This window comes from Capra hircus, chromosome 7 (genome assembly GCF_001704415.2).
Source record: "Capra hircus breed San Clemente chromosome 7, ASM170441v1, whole genome shotgun sequence".
Taxonomy (NCBI): domain Eukaryota; kingdom Metazoa; phylum Chordata; class Mammalia; order Artiodactyla; family Bovidae; genus Capra; species Capra hircus.
The window spans coordinates 14,613,787-14,640,315 of record NC_030814.1 but is presented as its reverse complement, the minus strand read 5'-3'; positions in this window follow the sequence as shown (position 1 = coordinate 14,640,315).

The following is a 26,529-nucleotide window of genomic DNA, read 5'->3' as shown; positions in this document are numbered from 1 at the left end:
TACCATCTGAGCCACCAGGGAAAGTGATGCTCTTGGGCAGAGACAAATCAAAAGTGAAGAAGCCAGGATAAGACGAGTTTTGCTTGAGTTCTCCAAATCCTTGCATAGTTAAATAAGCAGAACTTAAACAATAATCACATGATGTTGGAACAATAGCTCCTGCCTGGTGGATTTGTTGTTCATAGCTCTTGCTTTAAGATAAAGTAGCAGAGCCAAAAACATGCATAAGTTTTTTCAGCAGTAAATCCTTGACGATGACAACGGAAGGATCACTGAATAATCTGATAAAGACCAAATCAGAAAAAGCATTTCTCTAAGCTGTATTTGTCAAAATATTTGTCCTATGCTTTGAAGAGGGCGACTTCAACGTTGATATAAGAACCCAACTCCACTGTGATTGTTATTGCTGTAAATGGCCTTGTGCTTTAGTAAATTTTTCAGTTAATATTTCAACTTTTGTTCCTTAGTATGGGTCGGCCTTTTTCAATTAATATGTGTATTTTTTTTTATTTTAAAGGGACAAAACTAAAGAATTCCACAGTCTTGGCCTCTCAGAGCACAGCAATGGCCTCCAGTTGACTTCTCTAGGTACAGATTTCCTCTTTTCAACCCATTACCCACATAGCTGTCGGAGAGAAAATTTGCAAATACAGATCATTTATTGTCACCTTTCTGCTTATGCTTCTCCAGTGATATTGCATCGCTTTACGGAGAGTTGAAACTCCTTCATGTGATCCTCATGGTATTTCTTAAGTCTCAGCTTCCTTTACAATCTCCTGTCCACCAGCGTTCCAGCCACATCATCAGCTGAGTTCCCCACACGGGCAGGGCTTTACGATGCCTAGCGCCTTCTTTGCACCTGCCGTCTCTTCAGCTATAATGCACTTCTCCTCCTTTGTTCACTTGGGTAAACCTTTCTCATTCTTGAGGCCTCGGCCCCAGTGCCAACCCCTCTTGGAAAGTCCTCTTTTTTTCTTCCTTTCTACTGAGTTGTTCCTCCGGAGCCCTGTATACCTCTTGATCATGGATTTCTCATAGGATTTTGAAATTCAGACCAGCCCTGTGAGCGTGCAAGCTGTATAGTTACACAGAACCCTGCTCTCTGGAGGGCCCTGTACTTTACCTAACGCTCTGGTATCACCCTTTGAAATTCCTGATAATTTCATCTTTAAATTTGTGTTTTAAAGTGAAGTCCCGTAGGACAATGGAACGTACCCCTGAGCAGAGGACACCCATGCACTGTGTGTGTGTCGTTCTTTAAATGGCCCCATTCACCTAAAACATTGGCAACGCTGGGACTCCCTAGGTGGCTCAGGGGTAAAGAATCTGCCTGCTGTTGCAGGTGTCAGAGACCTGGGTCCCATCCCTGCATCAGGAAGGTCCCCCAGAAAAGGAAATGGCAACCGTCTCCAGTATTCTTGCCTGGAAGAAGCCATGGACAGTGGAGCCTGTGGGCTATAGTCCATGGGGTCAGTAGACATGACTCAGCTACTGAGCATACACATCCACCACTGAATAAGCAGTGGTTTTTACAAGCCCAAGAGGACGTGCTTTCTTTTCCAGCTAGAAATTGCTTTGAAGACAGGAAGAAGCCAGTGATGTTTTAAGAAGGAAGGAAGAATGAGCAAGGAATCCTATCTTCCTTCCCACTCTTCTCAACGTCCCTGTGTTAGCAACCACTCACACCAGAAATGATAGCATAGGGGAAAAAAGGGAAAGGCAGGCAGCCCACAGTCCCTTTACTTCCAGCCCTTCCTGATTCGCCAGGAAATTAAAGGCAGAGAGTACACGCTTGGCAAGAAGCTTTACATTTTAGTGTTAATGGGGACTTTTATTCTGATTTTTTAATGAGAGTTGTCACACTTTCATTCTGCAGCTGACCCTGCTGACCCAGTCATAATCTCTGCTTTCCTTGTCTGTGTGCCACATTAGATGAGGGGTTTTCTGAAGGGGGGAGAGTGTTTTTCACCTGAGTATCCCTAGTGCTTTCATGAAGCAAACTCTTACATGATGAATTTTAAAAGGCAGCTATGGCTAATCTTAATTTTCCTAGAAAAAGAGCAACAAAATAACTCTCATACCAGAATGAAAGTGAAAGAAAGTGAAGTTTCTCAGTCATGTCCGACTCTTTGCGACTCCGTGGATTGTAGCCTACCAGGCTTCTCTGTCCATGGGATTTTCCAGGCAACAGTACTGGAGTGGCTTGCCATTTCCTTCTCCAGAGGATCTTCCTGACCCAGGGATTGAACCCGGGTCCCCTGTATTGCAGGCAGATGCTTTACCCTCTGAGCCACCAGGGAAGCCCTGAAGAAGTGCCTAACAAAGTACATTTTGTCTTCAAGTCACCAATATGGTGTAGGGAGGAGAAAGCCAAACCCCCAATCAGTTGGTGCTGGTTTTGAACACCTGCTGTGTCTGTGCTAGGTGTGTGAGAGAGTCACATTATATCTAAGAGTTCATCGTGAGGTCTGGCTGCTTCCTCCCAGAAACAGGATAAATGGTGAGTGCTTAATGCTCGCAGGAGATATGTATATACACGCAGCATCACAGGGGCCAGGGGCCAGGAAATCTGCCTAAGATACCAAAGCAGATGTCTGTGTACACAGAGAAAAGTGTGATTCCTGCATGGGCAACTCAGGGTGAGGTGGAAGAATCCTGGTAAACCGTCTGGCTTCAGCCTCAAGGCCAGGCTGTAGCCCAAGCCCCTAGATTCCTATCAAGCAGGTATTGTCTGGAATGTTTGTGTACGTGGACCTGAGGCCTGGTCACCAGGGAGATAGAGACTCAACAGCAGAATTGCAGGTCCCAGGAAGGACAACCCAAAGGATCAGGACCCCAGCCTTGGAAGGCAGTGGAGTCACAGAAGTTTCAACAATTCAGGAAGGTTCTCAGAACAGGATCTCAGACAGGACCAGAGCAGGAAGCTGACCCACAACCAAGGCCGAGGATGGAATACGGGGAACGAACAAGCAGGGACCATGGTGGGTTCGGGTACTCAGTTGGGGAGTGACACAGACCCTGTGGGCATCGGTGAGTCCAGCTGAGAAGGCGACCTAGAGGCTAAAGAAATTGTTTAAGGAATGTAGGGGAAGAAAGCAGGGGAGATACACAAAATTTAGATAGGAAACTTACAGTTTAGTTGCAGAAAGAAAACAAAGACACATGAAACAAAATAGGGTTCAACTCAGCCTAACACATTAGAGCCAAATAATGAAGTTCACTTTTTAAGCAGTAGGGACATCACAGTGGATTGGAGGAGTGAGTGAATGCTTCCGGGAGGAGGTGGCGCGAGACCTATAATGTTAGACTCAGTCCAGGCAGGAAGGCGGTGATGAACCCACAGGAGGCTGACCTCCGTGGCGGTGATCTCCATAAAGGATCTCTGCCTGGGAGTATGGAACCCCGGGGAGGGTGGTGTGTAGGCTGACACTCCCCCATACATGGCCACGTCCTAGAACCTGCGAACGTTAGCTCACGTGGCAAGAAGAACGGCAGATGAGATCCAGTTATGAGGTGGGGTGATTATCTGTGTGAGCTCGGGGCAATTCACAGTGGCCCTTAGAAGACAGATGCCAGCCAGGTCAGAGGAGAGGGAAGCAGAGATTGGAGTGACGTGCTTTGAAGATGGAGGAAGCAATGTGAAACCAAGGAATGCAGGCAGCTACCAAAAGCAAGGAAACAGATTCCCCCTCAGACCTTCCAGGGGAACCCCTGTGACCACCTTGACGTTAGCAGTCAGGCTGATTTTTTACTTTCTGGCCTTCAAAACCATAAGAGAATAATCTGTGTCATGTTAAGCCACTGAGAGTGTGCTAATCTGTTACAGCAGCAACGGGAAGCTCACAGAGGTGCTGAGGAACACGGACTAAGGTGCAGAGCCCTTTGCAATCACGGTGGCTATCCCAGTAAAACCAGATGCAACCAAGTGTGTGATAGAACTTGCTGAGACCCACTTCTCTCCTCCACATGGATCACAGAGGGGGCTTCGACCTCACCCCAGGCAGCCCACAGCCCAGTGTCCCGAGCCCTTGGGTGCCAGCAGGTCTGGGATAGGTCAAGTGCTGGGAGTTTGGCTTGGGGCAAGGTCTGTCTTCCTGGCTTGCCAAAAGCTGCCTTGCCACCCTGACCTCACGGAGCTTTTCCTCTTTGTGTGTGTGCTTGTGTCTCTTCTTACATGGACCCCAGTCCTGTCAGATCCACCCTTATGATCTCACTGGGCTTTAATCCTCCTTAAAGAGCCTGTCTCCAAATACAGTCACACTGGGGGTTCAGTTCAGTTCAGTTGCTCAGTCGTTGCAGTTCATCGGGTTGCAAAGAGTCAGACACGACTGAGCGACTGAGCTGAACTGAACTCCCAGTGTGACTCTTTGCAACCCCATGAACTGCAGCATGCCAGGCCTCCCTGTCCATCACCAACTCCCAGAGCTTACTCAGACTCTTGTCCATTGCATCAGTGATGCTATCCAACCATCTCATCCTCTGTCGTTCCCTTCTCCTCCTGCCTTCAATCTTTCCCAGCATCAGGGTCTTTTCAAATGAATCAGTTCTTCACATCAGGTGGCCAAAGTATTGGAGTTTCAGCTTAAGCATCAGTCCTTCCAATGAATATTCAGGACTGATTTCCTTTAGGATGGACTGGTTAGATCTCCTTGCAGTCCAAGGGAGTCTGAAGAGTTTTCTCCAACACCATGGTTCAAAAGCGTCAGTTCTTCAGTGCTCAGCTGTCTTTATAGTTCAACTCTCACATCCATACATGACCACTGGAAAACCATAGCTTTTAGCACTCCAAAATATGAGCGGGGGTGGGAAGAGACATAATTCAGTCTGCACCAGATGTTGACAGTCAGGATAGCACCATCTTTTACTTCTAGGGTCCATGACTTCATTGTTATTATTGTGATGAAGACCATATCAGAAAACAAAATGAAAAATACTTTCAGAACACCTGTTAATATTCATGCATTCTTAAGACTTTCTAATGCCATAGTCTGCCCAAGAATTCACCCATCTGCCTAAGAAAGAGAAGGGGACCCCATTGCATCCTGTCACCTTTTCCTCATCCCCTTTGTGAAAGGCTAATTACAGCGAGTACAATAGAAGAGATGCTATCTTTCTGTAAAAACCGTACAGCTGAGGGCCGGCTGTCAGGAGGTAATTATACAAACAGGAGTTGGTCTCAAGCAGGACATGAGGGTTTACCATCCCAGCTACGTAAAATGCCTAGGGAGCTCCACTAATTAACACCGGCTGGAGATGTAGCCTTCTGTCTCTTTCAAATAACGTCAGCAGCAGCAGTGACAAGCCTGCAACTTCCAACATCACCCTCCTTCATTAGTTTGCTCTGACTCACCCTCCTCACGTCCTACCACCCGATAAACCTTCCATCGAGTGATTTATCTTTCCATGTGTTGGGTAGCACTTAAACTAACTGCCTTTTCTTGTCCTTATTTCCTACCAAATAATTATCCAGTGTCCGCTCTGTGCAAGGACATCCATATGTGCTATTTTATTCAGGCTCATTGTAATCTGGGTAAGTAGACATCATCCCTCTATAAATGAATAAAGTGATGCACAGAGCGGTGATGTGGTTCGGCACTAGCATTGAGTCATCACAGTGGGCATCCGGAGGCATGAAGGGGCAGGGAACAGGAAAAGAAGGCTGGAAGAAGGAGGCGACGAAGCTGCAGGTGGGGGAAGCCGCGGTGCAGCCAGCTGAGCTCATCTCTGCCATCCCTGAGTCAATATCGTCCTTCACAGTCCCCAGAGATGCTCAGCCCAGAGAGTGATTTTATGGGAATCTATCGTAACTGGAACTTGTGCAACTGGCTTGACGAGAATTGGTTAGACTAGCTGTCCAGACACGGTGAAACTCTGTTCTATAAATAAGCCCTGGCTTCTGTGCCTAAGGAGAGCTTACAGTCAGCCTACAGGAAAATATGCTCTATTTTTGCTGTAGATTTCCTTGTCCCAAGTGAAATGACAACAGACTTTTTTTTTTTTTTTTGCCTTTGTCCCATATATTTCTCCCCACCCAAGTTGAGAAAGGGCCCTAAATCTGCGCACGGGCCAGCCAGTTCCCTGCACTCAGCCTCCATCATGTTCAGGACCGAAAAATATGGTTACATCCCAGCCGTGCCACCACTGGGAGAAACAAGTGGGAAACCCACTTCCCTCCCAGCTGTGCTTTCTCTAGGAGAACAGCCTTGATCTTTAGGAAGACAGGCCATGGCTTGGCTCTGCTTACTTTCTTCCTATCTGAGCTGGCCCACGTGGGCTGGGTGCCACAGAGCAAGCCAATAAATACTGCCGTGCTCCTATTATCCTATGAGAAAAAGTGATGATGGTCACTATTATGAACTGAATGTTTGCGTCTTTCTGAAACATCTATGTTGAAAGCCTACCAGGTGGTGGTATTAGGAGGTGATGGTATTAGGAGGTAGCTTTGGGAGGTAATGAGGGTGGAACACTCGTGAATGGAACTAGTGTTCAGCTGCTCAGTCCTGTCCGATTCTTTGTGACCCTATAGACTGTAGCCCACCAGGCTCCTCTGCCCATGGGATTTTTCCAGGCAAGAATACTGGAGTCAGTTGCCATTTCTTCCTCCAGGGGATCTTCCCGACCCAGGGATCGAACCCACATCTCCTGCGTTGGTAGGTGGATTCTTTATCACTGCGCCACCTGGGAAGCCCCGTGAGTGAGATTAGTGACCTTAGAAGAGTCACGAGAGGGGGGCTTCCCTTTCTGCTCTGGGCCGTGCGAGGATACAAGGGTGACTTCACTATCTGCATCCCACAAGAGGCCTCCCAACAGAACCTGAGCAGGTTGGCACCCTGGTCTTGGACTTCTAGCCTGTAGTACTGTGGAAAATGAATGTCTGGTGTTTCAGTTCAGTTCAGTCACTCAGTCATGTCTGACTCTTTGCGACCCCATGGACTGCAGCACACCAGGCCTCCCTGTCCATCAACAACTCCCAAAGCTTGCACAAACTCATGTCCATCAAGTCGGTGATGCCATCCAACCATCTCATCCTCTGTCGTCCCCTTCTCCTCCCGCCCTCAATCTTTCCCATCATCAGGGTCTTTTCCAATGAGTCAGCTCTTTGCATCAGGTGGCCAAAGTATTGGAGTTTCAGCTTCAACATCAGTCCTTCCAATGAATATTCAGAACTGATTTCCTTTATGATTGACTGGTTGGATCTCCTTGCAGTCCAAGGGACTCTCAAGAGTCTTCTGGTGTTTACAAGCTACCTAATCTAGGGCATGTTTTCTGTAGCATCCCAAGAAGACCAGGCAATCACTGACACAGGGCTTTTGTAAGACTTCTAGAAGTATGGTTGTGTTTATCGAAAAATCTTAAGTCACCAAACAGATAGACAAGGTAAAAATCATGATTTGACTAAGGCCTATCTTAATTTAGGATATTGAAGAGTAGTGTCCCAATCTGTTCCCCAGGCTTAAAAATGTTCAAGTGGTATAATCTTCAGTCTCTAAACTCAGAGATTCAAAAATATCTCTATTGGTTTATTTTCTATAAATCAAATGAAATATGAATTTAAGCAAACATCTTCCCAAGCTGTCAGGGAATTCGCATCAGGTAATATTGGAACTGGCTTCCTATTCAGGTCTGATGAGTACCCAGAAGCCTGCAGTATCCTGTAACATCTGTTTTCTATCTGCCTTTCTGGGGTCTTCATCCCTCAAGCCATCAAGGACGCCATGACATCTGCATTGCTTAAACCCGTAGTGGTCTGCCAGAGTCCCCACGCTTGAAGTCAGCCTCATGGGAGGTACAGAAATGCTTGCAGAGCCTGGAAATCCCCCTCCCAAGGTGTCCTGATCCATCATCTCTGAAGTATTGCCACCCCCCTTGGGTTCAGGTGTGGTCGCAGGTAGGTCCATGGACCTCCCTCCCTCTCTCACCAGAGGGAAATCTCTTTTCTTTCCCTTCTCTTTGTCCCAAAGAGCTTCTTCCCTTCTTGTATTTCCCCTTTCCCTCTACTCAAAACATTCTGCATTATTGCTTCATTGGGCTTAGTTTTCAAAAACACTCAAAGTGTTTCAAACACTTAGGTTTGAAGTGATTCATGTTATATCTCCTGGATGTAGTGGCTAAACTTGGCCCTGGGTTTGTGAGGTTTGATCAGGTTTAGTACAACGCGGGCAGTGCTGAAGCTGTATCTGCCCTCAACCCCCACCAAAAAAAATATATGATTGATGGGCAAGCCTGGGGTGCACCAGTCTTACCAACCGGTGTGCCTTTTGGTTTTATCCCTTCCGTTTCTGGATTCCTGTCATACCAGCTCCGCAATACAGAAGGGTCTCTCACATACATGTTGTACCTCCTGGTCCTTATCCTGATGAGACTTACTTGAACCACGAGTGAACACCTAACCCAAGGCCCACCATCCTCTGAAATGGCCTCAAGAAAGAGTTCTGCCCCTGAGAGCACCCTAAGTGGGTGGTGACGACCACACCTGGATGTTCTGTCTTACCCAGTTTGAGTCCAGAGACAGAGAGAAGGTGGTGGATAATGGGGAGAATTGCAGACGCAGAGCTGAAAAGTTAAGTGACAGGAATGGAGAAGAACCCAAGAAAGAACAGCTCTGTGCTGCTGGCCTAGCGACAGGACACGTGGTGGCTCCAACAGTGAAAGTGAGCGTCGCTCAGCTGCGTCTGACTCTTTGCGACCCCATAGACTGTACAGTCCGTGGAATTCCCCAGGCCAGAATACTGAAATGGGTAGCCTTTCCCTTCTCCAGGGGATCTTCCCAACCCAGGGACCAAACCCAGGCCTCCCACATTGCAGGCGGATTGTTTTCCAGCTGAGCCACCAGGGAAGCCCGAGACTACTGGAGTGGGTAGCCTATCCCTTCTCCAGCGGATCTTCCCAACCCAGGAATCGAACTGGAGTCTCCTGCACTGCAGGCCGATTCTTTACCAACTGAGCTGTCAGAGTGTTCTCACCTAAAAGACCTTCCAGATCCGATTTTTTTCTGAAGAGCCTGGCTACATGTGGTTCCTGTTTTCCTTCCATCTCTGCAGATCCCTTCCACACTCTCTAATCCTCTGACTCAACCCAGGCCTTTCTCTGGTCCTTGCAACCTGCAAGAGGCTCATTCACATCTATCTGAAGCAAGACTCCTAAGGCTTAAGTATTAGGGCAGTCAAAGAGCAGTAAACAATGATTCACTGATTAATAAACATCTCAAAGGGCAGCAAATAACAGGTGATTTTTTTTTTTCCTTTCTGAAGTTTGAAGATAAGGAAGCCCTGGAGAAATAGGCGCTGATGAAAACATCTCGAAACCTGTTAGACATCTCCCCTGTTCCTCCTCCTCTGGATTTTTCCTCCTCCTCTCTGTGTTCCTCTGCTTTCCTTACAGCTTTCTGTTCCTGCTCCCCACTCCCCTCTCTGATTTATCTTCCCCTGTGTGACTTTCCTTTCTCTTGGCCTCTTCCCATTGCTTCTCCCTCCGGTCTCTCCCTTCTGTGTCAATGTCCCCCCACCCCACTCCCTTCACTCCCTCTCATTCCCTCACTCTTTCACCCTCTTCCTTCTCTGGCTGCCTCTCCTCCATCTCTTTCCTTGCTGCCGTTCTTTAAAGACTGCACATGAAAAGGAAATATGTGTATTGGGATTTCTTGTGTTTACTGTATTTTGTGTTCTGTATTCTTAATTTAATAGCAGGCTATCTGAGCATTTTATTTGTGATTAATTAAAAGAAATACCAATGCAGTCTGCTTTTGCATGTGCCCCTCCGATTGTTTTCTGCCATGCACTGGGGCCTTGGCAGAAAATAAAGGCTCTCCAAGCCCAGGACTGTACGTAGAAGGTTACCAGGGAAACAATGGATTCTCTGATCAGTTTCTATTTGAAAGACTTAAAAAAAAAGAAAGAAAGAAAGAAAGAAACACTCCCTGGGGTTTAAGTAGAAAAGAGAAATGAAAGAGAAAGATGTGATCAATTATTTTCTAAATTAGATTATTAATTCAAAAGGTACAGAATTCTTATTACAGTGAAAATAGCAATTTTAGCCTTACTATATAGACATTAGCTCTCTTGGTGGTCCCCTGTAGCTGATATAAATCTTGCTGCTGGATTAGTCTTTTAATTTTTCCATGCTGCACATTTCCTTCGTGAATCTGAAAGTAAAAAGTTTCAGAACATATCCTACCTTTCATAGGCCCAGACCGTAGCCCCAGTCATAATTCTTACCATCCTGTCAAATGATTATAATTCCTGGTGACATTAATGTCACCAGAGAAAGTTATCCATGGTTTGTTAAGCATTACAATGCTAATTGCTCATTTGTCTCCAAGAGCATAGTCATCTGCCACCTAGTGTCTTAATTTAAAAACTGCAGTAAGTGATGCCTTCAGCCAGGTTCCCCCTGAACTCCCGGCTGGATGCTCTGGGTTTAGCTTTAGACCCTTCTGGGCAGCAGACAAGTCCCTTTATGAGAGGCTACCAGACCCAGCCACTCCACTCTGAGCAGCAGAATCCTGCTTGTGACATCAGGTGGGGTCCCGGGGTCTGTACCTGAGAGCATCCAAAGGAGTGAGCTGACTCAAAGCTTCACGGGGGAGCCAGGGGGCACTGAGAATGGGCAAGGCGTACATGGCGTGAGAAGTGTTCAAAATGCATGCAGTCCATGTTACAGGTTACCTCGATGATAATTATATGCAGTGAGCGAAACTATGTTTTCACTTAACATTTCAGAAATGTTTACGTGTTGACTGCAGGCTGGGCATTGGGAATGAGACAGGCAGGGTCAGACAAGGGTCTCGCCCTTGGAAAGCTGAAGTGAGGAAGATGGGTAACAAACAAACAAGAGAAGTTCATATTAGGATGTATATATAAAGGAAATAAACAGAGTCGGCAGGTAAACTTTCTCGACAGCTTTTTTTAAGGTGGCCAGGGCAAACTTACTCCAGAAACTGGCGTTTGAATGAGACTCACATACTGAGAACATGCCAAGTATAAAAGTAGCTGGGAGAGTCCTTCTAGGCAGAAGAAACAGCAAGTGCAAAGGCCTGGAAAAAGAAAGCAGCCTGGCATGTCCAAGGGCCAGAGAAAAGGACAGTGTATCAATATCTGAAGTGTGATGATGGGGACAGGGTGGTGTTTGTTCTCTAGACTTTGCCAGTTTGGGACAGGAGAAGAAGTAAAATTGCCCTCTGAGACTTAAATCTTGAGATCAGTACGTGATAGATTATATATTTACCGGGACTCTTTTTGGTTCCAAGAGACAGAAATCTAAATCAGAGCAAATTAAGAGAAAACAAAGTTGATAGGGGAGGGTTTTATTGGAGGATTTTTCATGGAATCAGAAGGAATACTCTCTGGGGCTGCTGGAGCCAGGGTTTCTATGTCGCCAGCTCTCTCTGCTTTTGTGTGCGTGTTGGAGTCCGTCTGTCCTAGCACTAGTCTAGAACCACAGATGCTGGTACCTCTGAGCTTCATACAGCCTCCTAATCAAGCAAGAGACAAAGGGTTTTTCCTCCCAACCCAGTTTGAAAATCACAGGGAGGGACTCCGATTACCTTGACTTTGTCTTACTCCTTGAGCCGATTGCTGTGGTCAGGGGAGCAAGGGATTATGGCCCAGATAGCCTTTGTCCTGTGCCCACCCCTGTGGCCAGTTACTGCAAATGCAGAGGAATTATGTGGGATCGGACACATGGCCCCTGGGATATCAATATCACTCTGATTTGTCTATTAGAAATGAAAAAAGAAATATACCACACCGTATGAAGGCTAGCATGTCAGTAAGATGTTTCTTAAGATTAAAAAGAAAAAAGAAAGACAAGGAGGTATTGAGTGATATTAATACTACCCAAAGAAAGAATGTATTTTTTCTGAGTCTTCTTCAGCCATTAAAATACAGAAAGAGAAAAAAACAATCCTGGAGCTGAAACCTGGTTATTCTCCTCTAAATGATGTCTGGGGGCAGGGAGTCTTGGCTACTGTCCCCTCTGGTGAGGCATATTGATGAGCCAGCCACTCTCTCTGAGCTGGTCCCTCTGTGCCCCATCCCCTTTTCATTCAGCATGATCAGTGAGTTTCTGATAGTAATTTGAAGTATATACGCATTAAAGAACTTAAAAGGCTCTGTTAGTTTGAACATAGCCAGGGATAGCCTTGGCTGTCTTTTCCCAACAAGATAGCCTGTTCTTTTCCCAACAAGATTTTTTCTTCTTTCTTGACCCAGGTTCTATGGATATGCTTCTATGTCCCGCACTGGTTCACTTGAGATTTTGCTCTCTTGTGATATCATTAACAAGCATATCTGAGTCTCTGCATCAGCTGTTTCTGTTAGCTCACATAGAATTTGGCATCCTTTTCACTAAGGAGACTTTACTTCCATCTAAAGGGTCCTACACAATGCTCTCCTGCTGGTTGACTTGTGATAGGAAAATACCTTCTCCTTCAATTTTTATGACTCTGCAGTTCAGTTGTGTGTGTGTGTGTGCGTGTGTGTCCCTCTGGCTACCTGCCTTGTCTTCAGCATGGTCAGCATCCACTTTTTTGGAGAAAGTTCTATATTCCATTGCTTTTGACATAAAAACGACCATTTAACTACTGAACATGGGTTCACTCTTGGACAAAATTATGAATGACAATAAAGATTGAATGCAAACTATTAAATACCTTTCTAGACTGCATAGAGTTTCTTTATTTTCCCCATGTATTCACTCATCAACATGACTGGTGTTTATTGTACTGGGAATACGAGGGGAAGACAGGATCTCAGTCCTCATTGTGGTCAAAATGTACTGCAGTCACTTGATTCTCAATTATATCTGGATTCCACCATGTCTGAAAAAATGATGAATAAGACTTGGGTCCTGACATTCAGTTCAGTTCAGTTCAGTCGCTCAGTTGTGTCCGACTCTTTGCGACCCCATAAATCGCAGCACGCCAGGCCTCCCTGTCCATCACAATCTCCCGGAGTTCACTCAGACTGACGTCCATCGAGTTGGTGATGCCATCCAGCCATCTCATCCTCTGTCGTCCCCTTCTCCTTCTGCCCCTAATCCCTCCCAGCATCAGAGTCTTTTCCAATGAGTCAACTCTTCGCATGAGGTGGCCAAAGTACTGGAGCTTCAGCTTCAGCATCATTCCTTCCAAAGAAATCCCAGGGTCCTGACCTTAAGACCTTTTAAATTTGGGACTGGAACAGATAAATGTGTACAGATAAGGATGATGCTAGGGCTACGTGGTGAATTTTAAACAATGCAGCAGAAATGTATTCAGGAGGAAACAATGCATGGTGATTGAGGTCTGTGGGAGGAGGCACTGAGGCCACAGTGATGGAATTGCCTCCGTAGGACTTGAACAGCTTGAGCAGGTGAAGGAGGAAGAGAAATTCCAGGTACAGGGGACAGCGCACATAACGGGACCTCCGTCCAAGGGATTCTCCAGGCAAGGGTACTGGAGTGGGGTGCCATTTCCTTCTCCGGGTGATCTTCCCGACCCAGGGATCGAACCCGGGTCTCCCGCACGGCAGGCAGACGCTTTACCATCTGAGCCACCAGAGAAGTTCATAAAAGGACTGGAGAGGAGTGCTAAAGAATCAGTTGGAGGAACGTGGACTCATCTTGTAGGAATGAATCATTGAGTCCATTCGAACAGAGCAAAGAATTTGGGACTGATGGAAAATTAGGCTTAAAGTCCTAGAAGACAGAATGGAGGCCACGCAGTGTCCGTGCAGAGGATTTAGAATTTGTTCTGTAGCAACGGCAATCCATCAAAGAGGGGTGATCAAAACGATGTCTTTGTCAGCAGCTCATAGAACGAGCTCAGTGGACAAGAGGCTGAGAAGGCTGGCGGGCAAAGTATCCCTTAGCTGTCGCCTTGCCGTTTGTGCAGGCAGAAAATAAAAATCTGACTTCTGCTGGAGCCTGTGAAAACAGAAGAGGGATGGTTTCGGGAGGCCTTGGAGATGAAGAGCAGAGGGGCGGAGAGGGGAGGGAGCCACCGAGCGTGACTCCCAGGATCCTCTCCATCTAGGGGCTGAGGGACGCTGAGGCCACACACTGAGGCAGAAAACTGGAGAAAAAAGCAAACTGAAGCTCCTGACACATCACGTGTGAGACTTCAGGGAAATGTTCAGGGGGAGCCGTTCAGCCTAGAACTGAGTCTCCGGCACTTGATGGCACATACTGAGAGCTGCCTTTCATGCCCTGTCTGCCATGTGCTGGTAAGTTTTATATCAACTAAAGTAGATATCAGGAGCCACATCCTTCAGATTAAAATAGAGAGAGAGAGAGAGAACTCAGACACTCAAGTTTCCCACATTCACACAGCTAATGGGGGCCAAAACCAGAATTTGGATCCAGTTTCGCCTGATTCTAAAGTCTGCGTGGTCTTCAATATTTTGCTTTCTCCTGCACTTCTCCGCCTTATTTCTTGAGGGACAATTCAGCTTAATTGCTTAAATAGGTGTATAATTCTCAGCCTGGAAAGAGAAGTTTTATGTCATTCACTTCATTGTTAGCCAGGGTAAAAGGAAAAATAACAAGAATATTTCACATATTTCATGCTCAAAGGCTTCTAACTGAATTCTTCCAGGGGAGTGGTGAGCAAACAGACCAAACAGGAGGCAGTTTTTTGAGTTCTGTTTTTTAGGCTCTAGAAGCAACTATGCCATCCCACAGGTAGAGTACATATTGTACTAATAAGGAACCATAATTTTAGAAAAGTGAATAACCATCATTATCAGTTTTATATTAAATAGCAGACTCTGTATAGAGAGATTGGGGCTCTACTTCTGCTGTTGAATCTAGTTACTGTGTTGCAAAAATTGAGTATTTCAAGATCATGATGTCCCCACCTAGTAAAACCGCTTGTGACAATGTGTTTTCAAGAAGATTTTGTATATCTTAGACAAAACTGCTCCTGCTGGTGAGATTTGAAATTATCCCTTAAATATATAGATATGGGAACATTCTACCATTTCTATTCCTTTGGGTCAATGTCAAAGGGGCAGTATCACTTTAAAATCTATATGTATATATGTGTATGTGTATGTATATATACACATATGTGTGTATGCGTTTGAATATATCTGTAATGATCTGTAATGGAGTCAAACAGATACCCATAAAGCAGCTGTTCTCAATCCTGACAGCACATTTGAATCATTTGTGGAGATTTTTTAAAAAATAAATAAATAACACCCTTGGCCCCAGCTTTGAGATTCTGATTTAATGGATCTGGGGTGGGGCCCTGGCATCAGTGGACCCTAATAGCTAACCAGCATGAACAAGCACTGCCCTGAGGAGAGTGCTTTGCAGGTTCAGTTCAGTTCAGTTCAGTCATGTCCGACTCTTTGCGACCCCATGAATCGCAGCATGCCAGGCCTCCTTGTCCATCACCAACTCCCAGAGTTCACTCAGACTCACGTCCATCGAGTCAGTGATGCCATCCAGCCATCTCATCCTCTGTTGTCCCCTTCTCCTCCTGCCCCCAATCCCTCCCAGCATCAGAGTCTTTTCCAGTGAGTCAACTCTTCACATGAGGTGGCCAAAGTACTGGAGTTTCAGCTTCAGCATCATTCCTTAGGTAGATAAACCTGAATTTTCTTCCAAGGAGCAAGCATCTTTTAACTTCATGGCTGCAGTCACCATCTGCGGTGATCTTGGAGCCCAAGAAAATAAAGTCTGTCAGTGTTTCCACTGTTTCCCTAGCTATTTGCCATGAAGTGATGGGACCAGATGTCATGATCTTCATTTTCTGTATGCTGACTTTTAACCCAACTTTTTCACTCTCCTCTTTCACTTTCATCAAGACAGTCTTTAGTTCTTCTTCACGTTCTCCCATAAGGGTGGTGTCATCTGCATATCTGAGGTTATTGATAATCCTCCCGGCAATCTTGATTCCAGCTTGTGCTTCCTCCAGCCCAGCATTTCTCATGATGTACTCTGCATATAAGTTAAATAAGCAGGGTGATGATAATACAGCTTTGATGTACTCCTTTCCGTATTTGGAACCAGTCTGTTGTTCCATGCCCAGTTCTAACTGTTGCTTCCTGACCTGCATACAGGTTTCTCAAGAGGCAGGTCAGGTGGTCTGGTATTCCCTTCTCTTCAAGAATTTTCCACAGTTTGTTGTGATCCATACAGTCAAAGGCTTTGGCATAGTCAATAAAGCAGAAGTAGATGTTTTTCTGGAACTATCTTGCTTTTTCAATGATCCAACAGATGTTGGCAATTTGATCTCTTGTTTCTCTGCCTTTTCTAAATCCACCCTGAACATCTGGAAGTTCACAGTTCATGTACTGTTGAAGCCTGGCTTGGAGAATTTTGAGCATTACTTTGCTAGCGTGTGAGATGAGTACAATTGTGCGGTAGTTTGAACATTCTTTGGCCTGTCTTTGAGATTGGAATGAAAATTGACCTTTTCCAGTCCTGTGACCACTGCTGAGTTTTCCAGATTTGGTATCATACTGAGTGAGTGCTTTCACAGCATCATTTTTTAGGATTTGAAATAGCTCAACTGGAATTCCATCACCTCCAGTAGCTTTGTTTGTAGTGATGATTCCTAAGGGCCACTTGACTTCTCATTCCAGGATGCCTGGTGAGTGATCACACCATCGTGGTTATCTGGGTCATGAAGGTCTTTTTTGTACAGTTCTTCTGTGTATTCTTACCACCTCTTAATATCTTCTGCTTCTGTAATGTCCATACCATTTCTGTCCTTTATTGTGCCCATCTTTGCATGAAATGTTCCCTTGGTATCTCTAATTTTCTTGATGAGATCTCTATTCTTTCCCGTTCTATTATTTTCCTCTATTTCTGAGGAGAAAAAAGCCCCTGAGGAAGGCTTTCTTGTCTCTCCTTGCTATTCTTTGGAATTCTGCATTCAAGTGGGTATATTTTTCCTTTTCTTCTTTGTTCCTTGGAAGAAAAGCTATGACCAACCTAGACAGCATATTAAAAACCAGAAACATTACTTTGACAACAAAGGCCCTAGTCAAAGGTATGGTCTTTCCAGAAGTCATATACAGATGTGAGAGTTGGACTATAAAGAAAGCTGAGCACTGAAGAATTGATGCTTTTGAACTGTGGTGTTGGAGAAGACTCGAGTCCGTTGGACTGCAAGGAGACCCATCCTAAAGGAGATCAGTCCTGAATATTCACTGGAAGGACTGATGCTGAAGCTGAAACTCCAATACTTTGACCAATACTTTGAAGAACTGACTCATTGGAAAAGACCCCGATGCTGGGAAAGATTGAAGGCGGGAGGAGAAGGGGACGACAGAGGATGAGATAGTGGGATGGCATCACTGACTCAATGGACATGAGTTTGAGTAAACTCCGGGAGTTGGTGATGGACAGGACGGCCTGGCGTGCTGCAGTCCATGGGGTCGCAAAGAGTCAGACATGACTAAGAGACTGAACTGAACTGAGCTATTGACCAAAAGCCATTTTATCTGACTTGGCCACTCTTCTTGACTCTTCCTCAAATCAAATTTATCTCCCAGTTATCTTCCCCATTAGAGAAACTCAAGTTAGAGTAGTATATATTCTGAACAGAATTCTATAAAGAGTTCTAGAAATGTCTTATTAGTGAAATCATCAGGATAAATGTCTCACGTCATGAGGAGGCTGCATTGACTTCGTTTTTATCTGTGAAATAGTCTGCTTGTTAAAATAGCCATGTGCGAGTTGCCTCCAACCTGTCCGGGGTTTTTCCCCTCCTCTTCCTCCCCTCCCCATCCCCCCTCTCTCTCTTGTCCCTTCTCCCCCTCCCCTTTCTTTTCTTTTTTTTTTTTTTCCTTCTTTATTTCAGATATGTTACAGGCTGGCTGTTCTTTCCCTTGTAGCCTCCCCATAGTGAGTAGCTTGTTACTAGACCCCTGACAGGTGCCCAGAAAAAAAGTTATTTGTTGATTAATATGCTCTGTATATTGTCATCCTGCTTATTTAACTTATATGCAGAGTACATCATGAGAAACACTGGACTGGAAGAAACACAAGCTGGAATCAAGATTGCTGGGAGAAATATCAATAACCTCAGATACGCAGATGACACCACCCTTATGGCAGAAAGTGAAGAGGAACTAAAAAACCTCTTGATGAAAGTGAAAGAGGAGAGTGAAAAAGTTGGCTTAAAGCTCAACATTCAGAAAATGAAGATCATGGCATCCGGTCCCATCACTTCATGGGAAATAGATGGGGAAACAGTGGAAACAGTGTCAGACTTTATTTTGGGGGGCTCCAAAATCACTGCAGATGGTGACTGCAGCCATGAAATTAAAAGACGCTTACTCCTTGGAAGGAAAGCTATGATCAACCTAGATAGCACATTCAAAAGCAGAGACATTACTTTGCTGACTAAAGTCCGTCTAGTCAAGGCTATGGTTTTTCCTGTGGTCATGTATGGATGTGAGAATTGGACTATGAAGAAAGCTGAACACCAAAGAATTGATGCTTTTGAACCGTGGTGTTGGGGAAGACTCTTGAGGGTCCCTTGGACTGCAAGGAGATCCAGCCAGTCCATTCTGAAGGAGATCAGCCCTGGGATTTCTTTGGAGGGAATGATGCTAAAGCTGAAACTCCAGTACTTTGGCCACCTCATGCGAAGAGTTGACTCACTGGAAAAGACCCTGATGCTGGGAGGGATTGGGGGCAGGAGGAGAAGGGGACGACAGAGGATGAGATGGCTGAATGGTATCACTGACTCAATGAACGTGAATCTGAGTGAACTCCGGGAGTTGGTGATGGACAGGGAGGCCTGGCATGCTGCGATTCATGGGGTTGCAAAGAGTCGGACACGACCGGGCAACTGAACTGAACTGAAGTGAACTGATGCTCTGTAAACATGTTCATAAAACAAAATAGGTTTAAGCTGGATCTTTTAAGGAGAAATTTAAAACATTCCTTCCTGGATATAATTATTTAATCTCACAGTCAATTATTTGGAAGGATTTCAACCCTCATTAATGATCACAGCCATATTTTAATATATGTCATTCATTTTATGTATATTTTCTTTCTTTCTCCGTATGTTTGTATGTGTTAGTCACTCAGTCATGGCTGAATCTTTGCGATCCCAAGCACAGTAGCCTGCCAGGCTCCCATGGGACTCTCTAAGTGAGAATACTGAAGTGGGTTGCCATTCCCTTCTCCAGGGGATCTTCCTGACCCAGGAATCAAACCCTGGTCTCCCTCATTCCAGGCAGATAGTTTACCACCTGAGCCACCGGGGATCCCTTCAAACATAAAAATTCTAGAAAATACTATTTTAGAAGAATCTATCGCGCTGACCTTAAATTGTTAATGATACAGATAGTACTGAGCTATCTGATGTTGCAGATATTTTCCCTGTAAGGACACAGTATCCTCACTGGAATGCCGTCACCTCTCCCTCTCCAAAAGCAGCCTTGGTGCTGTTATTCAGACATCAAGTTGTGTCCAACTCTTTGTGACCCCATGGGCTACACCATGCGAGGCCTCCCTGTCCCTTTCTATCTCCCAGAGTTTGAAGATATCTCCCAGATATGAACTCTCCAAGTTCACGTCCATTGAGTCAGCGATGCCATCCAAACATCTCATCCTCTGTCTCCCTCTTCCCCTTCTGCCTTCAGTCTTTCCCAGCATCAGGATCTCTTCCAATGAGCTGGCTCTTCTCATCAGGTGGCCAAAGTATTGGATCAGCATCAGCATCAGTCCTTCCAATGAACATTCACTGTTGATCTCCTTTAGGATGAACTGGTTGGATCTCCTTGCTCTCCAAGGGACTCTCAAGAGTCTTCTCCAGCACCAGTTCCAAAGCATCAATTCTTCGGTGCTCTGCCTTCTTTATGGTCCAGCTCTCACATCATCAAGAGACTCGTTAGTTCCTCTTCACTGTCCAGAAGGAGCTACCATCCTAAATTTGGTAATGATTATTCATATGCCTATGTTACTTCTTAGTGCATATGTATAGACACAGAAATACTATATTGTTTTGCAGGTTAGAAATTTTACAAATAGTATTTTCTTCCTATATCTTAAGCAATTGCCTTTTTTCCCCCCTAATGTTATTCTTCTGAGGTATGTGCTGTTATATGCATCTCTAATCCGTTTCTTTTAACTGCTGTATAGCAATCAATACTGCAAGAAAATGTATTCATCTATTCTACTATGTTAGTATGCTTCTAGGTTCTTCCCAATATTTTTGTTTTTACAAGAAAAGAGCCTCTATAAAATCCTTGTAAATGCCTCAGTGAGAGCGTGTGCTAAAGTGTTTCCAGAGCAGACCCACATGAGTGGGAATGATGGCTTTACAAGGTCTTGCTGTTAACTTTACAGGGTCATGCCAAATTGATTTATAATGCCACCACTGTCATATACCAAATCCCCAAATATGTGCAGAACTCTTTCTGAACTCTATTCTGTTCCACTGATCACTGCGTCCACCAGTGTATCACACCACAACGCCTTCACTATTTTTGTATTAATAGTTGTAGAGCAAGTTTTTTCTACCTGGTAGAGTGACTCTCCCATCTGGTCTCCTCTTTCAAGGTTGTTAAAGCTATTCCCAGCCATTTTATTTTACATAAGCTTTAGAATGAGCTTGTAAAAGTTCAACAGAAAGCCCAGTTAAGGCTGTCATTTGAACTGGAACTGGAAGAGGACTGACAGCTTTACAATATTGGGTCTTCCTATCCTTGAACCTGGTTTCCTCTCTCACTTTGTCTTTTCTTTAATGTCTTTCTAAGAAATTTCGTACTTTCTTTTCTTTTTTTAAATTGAGCATCTTGGATTAGTTTTAATGTAGGCACAGTCTATTTTTCTTATGCTTCACTTTTGGGTTTCCCTGGTGGCTCAACTGGTAAAAAAAAAAACAAAACAAAAACAACCCGCCTGTAATGCAGGGGACCTGGGTTCAACCCCTGGGTTGGGAGGATCCCCTGGAGAAAAGGAAAGGCTACCCACTCCAGTATTCTCGCCTGGAGAATTTCGTGGACGAATCCATGGGGTCGCAAAGCATTGGACACGACTGAGCGATTCTCACTTCACTCACACTTTAAATTTTCACAATGCTATGAGTTAGATATTTTCTTGTCTATTTTATAACTAAGGAAAGTAAGGTTCAAGAAGATTAGATAACTTATCACATGTCATTGGCGGCAAGTGACAGGGATGGGATGCAAAGTAAGTGCTGTCTGACTCCCCAGCCCAGGGCTCTCCGTCTCCGGTCCATACTCCGTCTTGTGATGAGTTTCTTCAGTGACAGCATTTTCAAATTAAACAACTTTGTGTTTAAAAATGTAAAGTAATAAGACGACGAGTAAACATCTATCTCTCTGGGGAAAACATCAAGAACAGTACTTCTTAAACTTTAATGTTTAAATAAATGACCTGGAGATCCTGTTAACTGTTCCTCTTGATCTAGTAAGTCTGGAGTCTGAGATTCTTCTCTTCCAAGGAGCTCTTTTATGTAGGTATAACAGCAATGTTATACCTGTTTTCATAATTACCAGTTTTTGTTAGGTTTGATGCTAGGCTCCTTAACATCTTTTATTATCCCTGCTCGTGTTATCTATGTTTTCTGTTTAAATCCTCATTAATGCTGTGAATTAGACATTTATAACTAAGGAAACTAAGCTTGAAAAGATTAAGTTATTCACCAGTTGTCATAAGTAATAAGTAAATGGCCAGGTAATGCCCATACTGCTGGTACAAGGAGCTCACTTAGAGAACCACGGCTCTACAGTTTTCCTCTAGAAAGTGACCTTTTAATTAACAACGATTAAAGGGGAGAACTCCACCAGAGGGCAGCAGAGTCCGCTCAGTTGTGTCCGACTCTTGGCAACCCCATGGACTGTAGCCTATCAGGCTCCTCCATCCATGGGATTTTCCAGGCAAGAGTGCTGGAGTGGATTGCCATTTCCTTCTCCAAGGGATCTTCCCAACCCAGGAATCGAACCCTGGTCTCCCGCATTGCAGGCAGACGCTTTACTGTCTGAGCCACCAGGGAAGCCCTTTCAAAGGGGAGAACTCCACCAGAGGGCAGCAGAAGCTCGTTATATTACCTGGACTGTTGGACTGTAAAGAAAGCTGAGCTCTGAAGAGTTGAGGCTTTTGAACTGTGGTGTTGGAGAAGACTCTTGAGAGTTCCTTGGACTACAAGGAGATCCAGCCAGTCCATCCTAAGGGAGATCAGTCCTGGATGTTCATTGGAAGAACTGATGCTGAAGCTGAGACTCCAATACTTTGGCCACCTGATGCAAAGAGCTGACTCATTTGAAAAGACCCTGATGCTGGGGAAGATTGAAGGCAGGAGGAGAAGGGGACGACAGAGGATGAGATGGTTGGATGGCATCACCGACTCAATGGACATGGGTTTGAGTAAACTCCAGGAGTTGGTGATGGACAGGGAGGCCTGGCGTGCTGCAGTTTATGGGGTTGCAAAGCGTCGGGCACAGCTGAGCGACTGAACTGACTTACTGAACTGACTCCACTTCCCTGCTGATTGTTCCTGGCAGATGTCTGACTTAGATTACTTCAAGGAGAGAAATCCTGTTCTCTTCTCCCTGTGTTTCTGTGATCCCCTTCCTACCATACGGCTTAACTGTGCATGTCGGATTTTCAGCAGGAGCATCCAGCTTGGCACAGGGTATCATGCCCACAGCTCCTCTCAGAAAGCTTATTTCAAGAGGCTTGTAAATGAGAGTGAAAAATTGTTTCCTACCCTTTACTTTCATCATAGTAAGGTCAATTTAGGCACTTAACCAAAAATGGGAGGCATGATTTGAAATGTTTGGCAGGATATGAGAGGAGGAAATGATTCATTCATTATGGGGCGGGGCGGGGGGCGGGGAGAGAAAACTGTTCAGTCAGATAAACCTGCAGCAGAGTCCAAAGATTCAGGGAGAATTCAAAGAATATGTGGGCAGACCAGTCGCTTCAGGCAGGAGCCCAGACCTGGCTTTGCTGAGGGTCCTCAGACCATCCCTCTTACTCAGTTCTTTTTTTTTTTTTAATTCTTCTGAACCTGACTTCCCTGGTGGCTCAGATGGTAAACCATCTGCCTACAATGCAGGAGACCCAGGTTTGATCCCTGGGTGAGGAAGATCTCTGGAGAAGGAAATGGCAACCCACTCCAGTATTCTTGCCTGGAGAATCCCATGGATGGAGGAGCCTGGTAGGCTACTGTCCATGGGGGTTGCAAAGAGTCGGACATGACTGAGTGACTTCACTTTCACTTTCTGAACCTGAAGAAGATTAATTATGGAAAGGAATTCTCATGTTCCCATCCTGAGCTTGGGAAGGTGAAGACAGAAGGATGCAAGACTCCTGGCTTTGACGCAGAAGCCTAGCCCGGGCCCTGGGGAGGCCCCAGGGTGCCCTGAGAAGGCTCCAGCACAGGGAGGTGTTGTCAGTCCCTGGGGAAGGCCCACCTCCTCGTGATCCTCATTCCGCAGTAACCATCTCTCCCACTGGTGTGTAAGCGCACATCTCTCCGAGCACTCTGCCCGCATCTCTCAGATGGCTTCATCAGGGGGCACATGAGCTCATGGAGAATGAAGCAGATCAAAAAGGGTTGTTGGAGGCTCTGCTTGGCTGAGACCAGCACTGAAGGAGAATATAACCTCGTCCGCTGCTCAGGAAACCAGGCAGGCCAGGGAGCCTGAGATGGCTGGCCGGGGGATCATGGTGATGAGGCTCTCACTGGCCGTTTTAGTTAAGGACCACCGCTTCAAGCCTTTGCTGGGAAGGAGGGCTCAGGGGACAGACTTCATGCCAGTGAGGCCCAGAAAGTTGAAGTTCAGAGAGGTCAGGGCCACTTCTCCAAATCCTGTGGCTACAGAGTGTAGACTGAGGTAACACAAGACTCCAATGTGTGAGCTCTCAGAGGCTGGGCTACAGCCCCCATTAGTTGTTTTATTGAATTCATTTATTTTGCAAAACACACACACAGAACACCAGAAATAAGAAACCAATCATCTAGAGACAGGTGAGTGGCAACAAGACGACATAGAAGATCTTGGACAATCAGCTCTGAGCCCCACAGCTTTCCTCTGGGTCTGAGGATTCCGCCTCTGTCCCCATGAGGCGTGGTGCCCTGGGCTCTGGAACTTTCAGCCACATTTCCCTGCTGTGGCTTTGCCCACACCTTCCTTATGGCTCTTCGCCTTCTTCCTTTGATATATGTCAAGGCGATAGCCTGAATCATAGGTTAATACCCTGGGATTAGTTGCTACTGTGAATCATTTCAGAGAACAAAGACACCTTTTGTAAAAAAAATAAATAAATAAAAATTCTTCTCAGTTAATTCTTGTTAACTCGCCAGTGGTTTTCAACTCTGTTCTGGTCACAGATTCTCCTGAGAATGTAGTGAAAAGCTACAGACCTCCTACCCTATAAAACACACACACACACACACACACACACACACACACACAGATACACAACTTCAGGAAGGCTCATATACCCTTTGAATTCTATCCTGAAACCTCAAGCTGGGAACCCCTGCCTTAAATGACCATTATTTGGTGTATTTAAATTGAGGCACACTCACAAAATGCCATTGGCACCCTTACAAAATGCCATTGGCACCATTTAGTAAGGAATAAGATAGAATAGGAAGGGACAGAATTTGGAGGTTATCTTGAATCATACATTTTACATCTTTCAGTTCAGTTCAGTTCAGTAGCTCAGTCGTGTCCGATTCTTTGCGACCCCGTGAATCGCAGCACACCAGGCCTCCCTGTCCATCACCAACTCCCGGAGTTCACTCAGATTCACGTCCATCGAGTCAGTGATGCCATCCAGCCATCTCATCCTCTGTTGTCCCCTTCTCCTCCTGCCCCCAATCCCTCCCAGCATCAGGGTCTTTTCCAATGAGTCAACTCTTCGCATGAGGTGGCCAAAGTCCTGGAGTTTCAGCTTTAGCATCATTCCCTCCAAAGAAATCCCAGAGCTGATCTCCTTCAGAAGGGACTGGTTGGATCTCCTTGCAGTCCAAGGGACTCTCAAGAGTCTTCTCCAACACCACAGTTCAAAAGCATGAATTCTTCGGCGCTCAGCCTTCTTCACAGTCCAACTCTCACATCCATACAGGGCTACTGGAAAAACCATAGCCTTGACTAGAAGGACCTTAGTCGGCAAAGTAATGTCTCTGCTTTTGAATATGCTATCTAGGTTGGTCATAACTTTTCTTCCAAGGAGCAAGCGTCTTTTAATTTCATGGCTGCAGTCACCATCTGCAGTGATTTTGGAGCCCCCAAAAATAAAGTCTGACACTGTTTCCCCATCTATTTCCCATGAAGTGATGGGACCGGATGCCATGATCTTCATTTTCTGAATGTTGAGCTTTAAGCCAACGTTTTCTTTTACATCTTTAGGTGAGCATAAATAATAGTGCTTTGAAAGCTCTAGAAGAAACATTTTCATAGGAATATGTTAAAGGTAATATAATTGTTTGAAGTGGTTGCATCAGGTGAAAAATGAGGAAGCAGGATTTTAAGGACACCTCATAGTGGGGCAAGGACCTCGACTCTGCCCCACAGAGTGCATGGACCTGCTCCCTGGAAAGGATAGGGCTCTCCTTTTCTGTTAGCTACTGGGTGTGTGGAGTTGGGGGGTCCTTGCTTGGGTTGGGGGGACAGACCAGGGGAGACTTTAGTTCCATCACACAGTACTGCCAGGGCTACTCCAGAGTCCCCCTCTTGAGAGGGGAGCAGACTCCCAAGTCCAAGGTACAGTTGAGCACCTTAGGAGGCTGGAGCCAGCCCTTGAGGAGCTCTGTCTGGGCTCTGTGCTCCTTGGGGTTTAAAGATGGTATGACAGAGCTTTGCCATCACTCTTCCATCTTGGTTTGCCTGCTGCTCTCCTGAAAGTCTTGCATCTCAGGAAACCCTAGTCTTGGGCAGACCGAGATAGCTGGTCACCCACCTTGAGCCCTGGATAGTGACCTTCAGCAAGATCTTTAATCTCTCTGAGCATCAGCTCACACATCAGTAAACTAAGGCTATCAAACCTGTGTTTCAGAATTTATGAAGATTAGATTGGTGATAACACATGTCCAGGGCTTCCCAGGTGGCTCAGAGTAAAGAATCCACCTACCAATACAGGAGACGCAGGTTTGATCCCTGGGTCAGGAAGATGCCCTGGAGGAGGGCATGGCAACCCACTCGAGTATTCTTGCCTGGAGAATCCCATGGAAGGAGGAGCCTGACAGGCTACAGTTCCCAGGATCACAAACAGATATGACTGAGAACATGCACACAAATGCATGGGTAGGTCTTTCTCAATTTACAGTGGGGTTCCTCCTCACTCCAGTATCATGGTCTGGAGAATTCCATGGACTGTATAGTCCATGGGGTCACAAAGAGTCAGACACAACTGAGTGAATTTCACTTTTTATCCCAATAAATCTATCATAAGTTCAAAGTATCGTAAGTAGCAAATGCATTTAATACCCCTAACCTACTGAACAGTATTCTTAGCCAAAGACCCTGAGGCTGGAAATGATTGAAGGTGGGAGGAGAAGGGGACGACAGAGGATGAGATGGTTGGATGGCATCACCGACT